We start from the raw sequence: 6,788 nt of genomic DNA, 5'->3' as shown, positions 1-6,788 counted from the left end.
CTACTTGTGAAACTAAGCCGGTTAAAATCACATGTTTTCAATGCATTAGGGGCTCACACGGACAGGAAGAATAACTATGGCAGGGAGCCAGGGTTTTGAGTATTGACAGCCAAAGCCCCTGGAAGCAAGAGTCAGAAAATCAAATGACGTATTGCATTGGACAAATCTACAAAGGACCCTCTTAACGTTTTTAAAAGCAGAGCTGATCCTTTGATAATTGAGATGTGTGCAACCCAAGCTGTGGTCTTTTCACTTACCTCACAGGCTTGCAAAACCCTGGATTTGAGATTTGGGAAGACTCTCTTGACCTATGAATTTCATAGTATTGAATGTTAGAATTGGAAGGGACGTTAAAGATTGAACTGACTTGACAACCTTTTTATTTTTTTAGTGAAATTTTAAATTTTGTAATTGAAAATTTTAGTTTATAGTGTTGTAAAGATCGTGCAAAGAGATTCCGTGTATCCCTCACCCAGTGTCGGTTTCCCTTAATATAATCTTATGTTCTGGTGACGTAGTCAGTAGGGAGTTGCTTTGCTAACTAAGCTCTCTGGTGGCTCAAACCCACCAGCACCTCTGCAGGAGAAAGGTGGACAGTGGTCTCTCGTGTCATTTACAGCCTCCAGTAACTCTCTAGAGGGTCAGCTATAAGCCATAAGTATATTCTGAGGTGGTGGCAAGGAGTTTGAAACTTTCCCTTTTAAATGATAAGCAGGTCAGTGTCTTGCTGGTGGCAGTCAGGTCAGCACCCGTAGACTGCCTTGGTTTTATAGGTGATTGTTGGTTAGTTTTCCGTATCTGCTTCCCAAGTTTTTGCGCTTTTGCTGTTTTTCACTGGCATCTTTGCTGACAAGTCGGCACTGACTCATAGCTGACCTCCAGTGGGTCTTCAGAGTCTGTACATCGCACAGGAGGAGATCGCCCTGCTTTCAAGCTGCCAGCCTTGGAGTTGGCAGCACCCCTTCCTGTGGTCTAGACCCCTCGAGCTCCCTTTGTGGGCATTGACTGAGAAAAAGCCCAGACAGTCCATGATGCAGTAGTCAGTAGATCTTTCTAACCTACACATCGATCGTTCACTCTAGGCTTCCTCCAATTCATCAACACCAACGAGAACCAGAAGCAGGACGTCTTCATTTACAGATCAGCTGGACGAAGGTATACCCAACAGAGAGGTGAGTTTGGAACTTCCCTAATAAATGTCTCACAAGAAACTCAGTAATCTAAAATATGATACTATTTTGTTAATAAAATGGAAAATTATTTTGACAGATCAGGTATTCCTAGGTATTACCTCTATCAGTAATGTGTTTATCTAAATATTGGTTATGAGTCTGTAAAGTGTGTGTGCATGTGTGTTTGGAGAATTTTAATTTGAGAGGGTATTACACTCGACCTTTAATATTTTAAGTTTTCTGAATAATTTGATATCATTTAACATGTGCCTTCGGTGTAACATCATATGGGAAAAAGCTCTGCATTTTTGAGCTGATGAGAAGTAATTTAACTGGTTCTGTTTATGATAAGATATAAGATAAGATGTATCCTTTCTCCCTTGTGAAAGGCAGCATAGATGAAGGAAAGTGGGTAAAGCGTAATGTACACATCAGAGAATGAGGTCAAATGAATTCTCATGTAACTACCTACCACCCAGATTAAGATAAAGGACATTGCCAGCATTTTAGGGTTTTCTTCTCCCCTTCAAAAAATTGCCCTCAAGGGAGCTCTGGTAGCCTAGTGGCAAGAAGCTGCACTGCAATCCCAGAGGAGCACAGTTCGAATCCACCAGATGCTCTGCTGGAGAAGGAGGGACAATTTCTTCCTGTACCAGTCAGATCTGATTTGACAGTACACACACACACACACACAAAACAAACAAACAAACAAACAAAAAGATTGCCACCAGCTTTCTGGTATTGACTCCATTCCTTTTCTTTCTAATTTTACCTCTTTCTGAATGTCAGCCTTATAGTACACAGCACATTTGGATTTCCTAGCTGTTGCAAGTCATGCTGCTGTGAATGTCATTGTACTAGTCATTTGGCACACGTCTACATTTCTTCTGAAACACTTGTTAGGCATAGAATCATTGGGTCAAAGAGTAGAAGTAGTTATGCTTCTATAACTTCCAGCATCCCTGCAAATTGTAAGTTGTCCCAGTACAGCAAACTGACAGACAAGTGCTTTACTGTCAGAGAGCAAACTAGAAAACAAGTAAGCATACAAATACCAGAACAAAAACCTGTGTGCCATGGGAGCTAGCATACAGACTCTCTGGTCTTGGACGGGCTGTCTGTCAATCCAGCTGAAGATCAGAGTGTTTAGAGTAGTGACTGAGGCCCCATGATGTGGGTCAGGTCAAGGGCAGCACCTCTTTCTTTCTAGTGGGTGTGTAAAGTGTGTCATAGAGGTGGAGTTCTCATCCTGGGACAGTTTCTGCTGGCCTCTGAGGAGCCTAGGTTAATCTACCTGGCTAGAGATGATGTCTTTGCCTGTCCAGGAGGTGGGTTCAGGCATGGTACCTATCCAGAGATGGTAAAGAGATGGTCATTGATCCTATAGATAGTGCTTAAAAGGACGTGATGTTCAAGGCCAACTAATTATATGATAAAGAGCCAGTGATGAGGGAAGAAATGAAAGTGGCATTGAAGACACTGGCAAAAAACAAATAAGGCCTCAGGAATTGATGGGATACCAGTTGACAAGTTATTTGGGTGTGTGTGTGTGTGTGTGTGTGTGTGTGTGTTTAAGCTGTTTAATTGACATGTCTTAACTAATATATGCAGCCCCGGATATGCTGACCACACTGTACTAGGAAATTTGGAAGATAGCTGTCTGATCAGCTGACTGAACGAGATCCATATTTGTTCCCGTTCCCAAGAACGGTGACCCAGCAGAATGTAGAAATTATGGAACGATATTGTTAACATCACATGCAAGCAACATATTGCTGAAGATCATCCCAAAACAGCTGGAACAGTATATTAACGAGAACTGCCGGAAGTTCAAGCTGGTTTTAGATATCCCGTAGCACCAGGGATATCATTGCTGATATCAGATGAATCTTGACACTGAAAGCAAAGAATAATAAGAGAATTTCTGTCTGTGTTTTATTGACTCTGTAAAGGCATTTGACTGTGTGGAGCATAAACTATGACCAACATTAAGAAGAATGGGAATTCCAGAACACTTGAATTATAGTTATATGAAACCTATACGTAAACTAAGAAACTGTGGTCTGAACAAAGCAAGGGAACACTGCATGGTTTAAAATCAAGAAAGGTGTGCATCAGGCCTATGTCCTTTGGTCATACCTGTTCAGTTATATTGCTGAGCACCTCATTTGAGAAGCTGGATTTTGTGAAGAAGAACGTGGCATCAGGAGTGGAGGAAGACTCATCAACAACCTGCGTGGTGCAGATGACACACCTTTGCTTACTGAAAGCAAGGAAGATTTGAGCACTTACAGCAGAAGACCAATAACAAGTATAGCATTAAATATGGAATACATCTCAACGTCAAGAAAACAAGTCTTCACCAGTAGGCCAATAGACAGCATCGTGATAGAGAAAAGATTGTCACTGTCGATAATTTCCACAGTCAACATCCTTGGTACCAGCAGTCAAGAGATCAGAAGACATATAACATTGGGAAAGTCTGCAGTCAGAGACCTCTCCAAAATACCAAGGAGCAGTGAATGATGAATACTAGTTTAAAGACTAAGATGTGTCTGATTCAAGCCACAGTCTTTCAAAATCACCTGCTATGCGTCTGAGAGCTAGGCAGGGAATAAGGATGGCAGACGAAGAATGAATACCTTTGAGCTGTGGTGTTGGAGAAGAGTTCCTGAATATCCCATGGACGGCCAAGAGAACACACAGGGGGCTTGGAGGAAGTGCAAGCAGGGTGCCACTTAAAGGAGGAAAGGATGGCAAAGCTGCTTCTCACATACTTGGGGCATGTTGTTAACAGAGGCTTCTTCTCCTTGGAAAGGGATGTCCTGCTTGGAAAGGTGGAGGGTCAGCAAAGGAGAGGGCGACCTTCAAGGAAATGGAATGACTGCGTTACTGTGGCGGTGAGCTCGGGTTGACAAGGACGGTGCAGGAGAGATCACGGTTCAGATCTGCTCATAGGGTCGCCCTGACTCATACTCTTGATGGCACCTAACAACAGCACAGTAACTGCAGGTGATATTTCTTATTTAAGGCACACTGTTGCTTTTTTGTGACCTATTTTATCTAGGAAGCTTAAAGCAGTTACATAGTCTCTCTTTTTTGCAAAGTAGTCCTTTCGGAAAGGGAAACTTGAGCATTCTTTTACAGTGGGCTCTGTGAGAGAAATGTTATTCAGTGTTGCCCCCCCGAATTTCAGTACCGAAGATCCTGGCTTCATAGATCTTATTTAAAAGAGCTTTTGATATAAAGATCACTAATGCCATCGTAGCATCTTTTTGCTTTTTGAGCATTTTCTGACAACTCCGAAAAGCATTTTTTTTACTCTAAAGGACAATGTAACTTAGCTCAATTTATTTTACACAGAGGAGTTTCTACTTTCATAACTGAGTGGTTGATTAAAGGGCCGTGACAGCTGGGATCCAGTCAAGGTCCAGCTTTGGCTGCCATGAACTTGCTTTGATTTTCTTCAGCTTGCACTTGCATATGGTGTATCCTTTCTCCAGACCTCTGGTGGCATAGGCTGTAGTGTGTTGGCCTTGGTCCTCGTCCTTGGTCATTTGAATTCATCAGTGACTCTGAGGGTAAATGATGGGCAGTCTCCTTCTGGTAAGATTCACAGTCTCAGAAACATGAAGGAAGAGTTCTGTGAGTTAGAATTGTCTTGACAGCAGTGATTTGAGTTGAGTCCTTGGCCTGCTGTCTTTTTGTTGTGTGTGCTATCGAGAATGAACCAGCTCTTAGTTGAGTTGAGGGAGGCAGTCTCCTCCTGAGTGTTTTACTGTCTCTGAAAACTGTAGGAGGCGGGTCAGCCATGAGTCAGTCTGACTCCAGGGAGCCTACCCACAGTGTATCTTCAAAAAGACTGACTCAGGAGACAAGCCTGCACTAACACTGCCTCATCAGCATCACAGAGATTTCCAGATGGGCTGTAACACAGACACTGAAGTCAGAAGTCCCAGTCCATACTGTTTGAAGTATACAACATCTGAATTTAAGGAATTTATTTCGCTTACCAGAACCTCTTTAAAAATATCAAAATATAAAAATAGTTTCTTTTGTAAAGCATGTACAAATGGTAATTCCTGTTAAACACCAAAGAACAGGTTTTTGTTTTATTTATTTAGCCTTAGAAGGGGTGCTTTATGCTGCGTTTGTCAGTTCTTGAGTATCACAGACACTAAAATTTGTGCTGCAGGACTTTGTAGGTAACGAAACAGTGAAGCATCAGGCTGCTTTGGATTGGTAATCCTGGCCCAGCTGGTTTTCTAAAACTGGAGAAAGATGCCATGTTTTCATTTTTAGTGTTCTTTATCAGAGACATCTTCCAGAAGTAAAATGCTGCCTCTTGTCTTTGTTGTTTCTGTTTCAGTAGTTATCTTTATATTTTTAAGGCTGCTTGCATGGAATACCCATAGGAGGGATTGTTGTTATTCTTAGTTTTTATAATCTGTAAGTACATTTTAAAAATTTTATGTTTCCACAAGCATAAATGCTTTGCCTTGCTAAGCATTGTGTTCACAGTAACAAATGTTGCTATGTGCTATCTAGTTGACGTGACTCATAGCAACCCTGTGAACCCTGACCTATCTTGAGATGAACTCACTGTCTGTGACACACCTGCCCCCATTACCACAGTCACAGGGTCAGTCCATCTGATCTGGGATCTTCCTCTTCTGTGCTGACCCTTTACCCTTCCAAGCTTGATGTCCTCTCCAAGTACTGGTTCCTTCTGGCAGTATGCCTCAGATATGTAACTTGGAGTTTCAAAATCCTTGCCTCCAACGAGCAACCTGATTTCACCCTCTCCAGGACAGACCTGTTGGTTCTCTTGGCAGCCCACTGTATGTTCAATGTTAAGAAACATTTCTTTCTAAATGAAAGTAATTTTTGTGTGATTTCAGAACTAATGTGCTATTTCTTTGTTAGAGGTTGTTAACTTACGTATCTATCTCTGAGCTGGTGACTTAAAAAAAAGACATTTAAAATACCTTTAAAAGTACATTTAAATATGCTGTTAGATCATAGAGGAACCTCTCCTTGCTAAGCTGTTATTTTAAAGCATTTGCTCAGTGCCATCAATTCAGTTTGACAAATATGTCTGCTTATATAAATTTTGCTCGTGTGTTGTTGGCCAAAAAACTGTCACACAATTATCTCAAAGTAATGATGGGAGGGTGTGTGTGGTTCCTTGGAGCCCATCACTGTTTCCCTCTCCCACATCCTCCTTCTTCAGGATTCCCCCTCCGGATTTAGTGAATATCTGGGATGTTGCTTCCTTTGCTGAGCAGTTTTCAGTATTTTATTTGAAGACAGATTATAGCAGCCGATCACTCAAATTGTATTATTTATGGAAAACTCCTGAGAAACAGAATGTATTGTTATATATTTGACAGGACTTTTTATTTAGAGTATAGTAGAACATAAATTGATGGTATTTAAGAGAAAATCATTTACTCAGGGTATATTCCAAGTAGTGGAATAGCTGGGTCATCTGAAATTTCTGGGTTCAGCTTTTTGAGGAAGTGCCAAACTGCCTTCCAGAATGGTTGTACCATTTTTTTTTTAAAATTTAGGTTGTTTATTTTTCATTTCAGTGAACATCTACAGAGATTTTGG

At 41.3% G+C, this 6,788-nt stretch overlaps 1 protein-coding gene across 2 annotated transcripts in view; it reads left to right on the top strand.

Annotated features, from left to right (window-relative positions):
• Positions 1–1,088: 1,088 nt before the first annotated feature.
• Positions 1,089–6,788, top strand: part of GOLGA4 (golgin A4) — an 82,275-nt gene continuing 76,575 nt past the window's right edge. For both annotated transcript variants that reach the window (XM_006890597.1, XM_006890598.1), the window contains exon 1: positions 1,089–1,172. The gene's annotated coding sequence lies outside the window, so the exon portion shown is untranslated. The remainder of the gene's footprint in view (positions 1,173–6,788) is intronic.

The sequence above is a fragment of the Elephantulus edwardii genome, unplaced genomic scaffold (assembly GCF_000299155.1).
Source record: "Elephantulus edwardii isolate Elephantulus edwardi_28Jun2011 unplaced genomic scaffold, EleEdw1.0 scaffold00091, whole genome shotgun sequence".
NCBI classification, from domain to species: Eukaryota; Metazoa; Chordata; class Mammalia; order Macroscelidea; family Macroscelididae; genus Elephantulus; species Elephantulus edwardii.
This window is presented reverse-complemented; position numbering and strand designations above follow the sequence as displayed.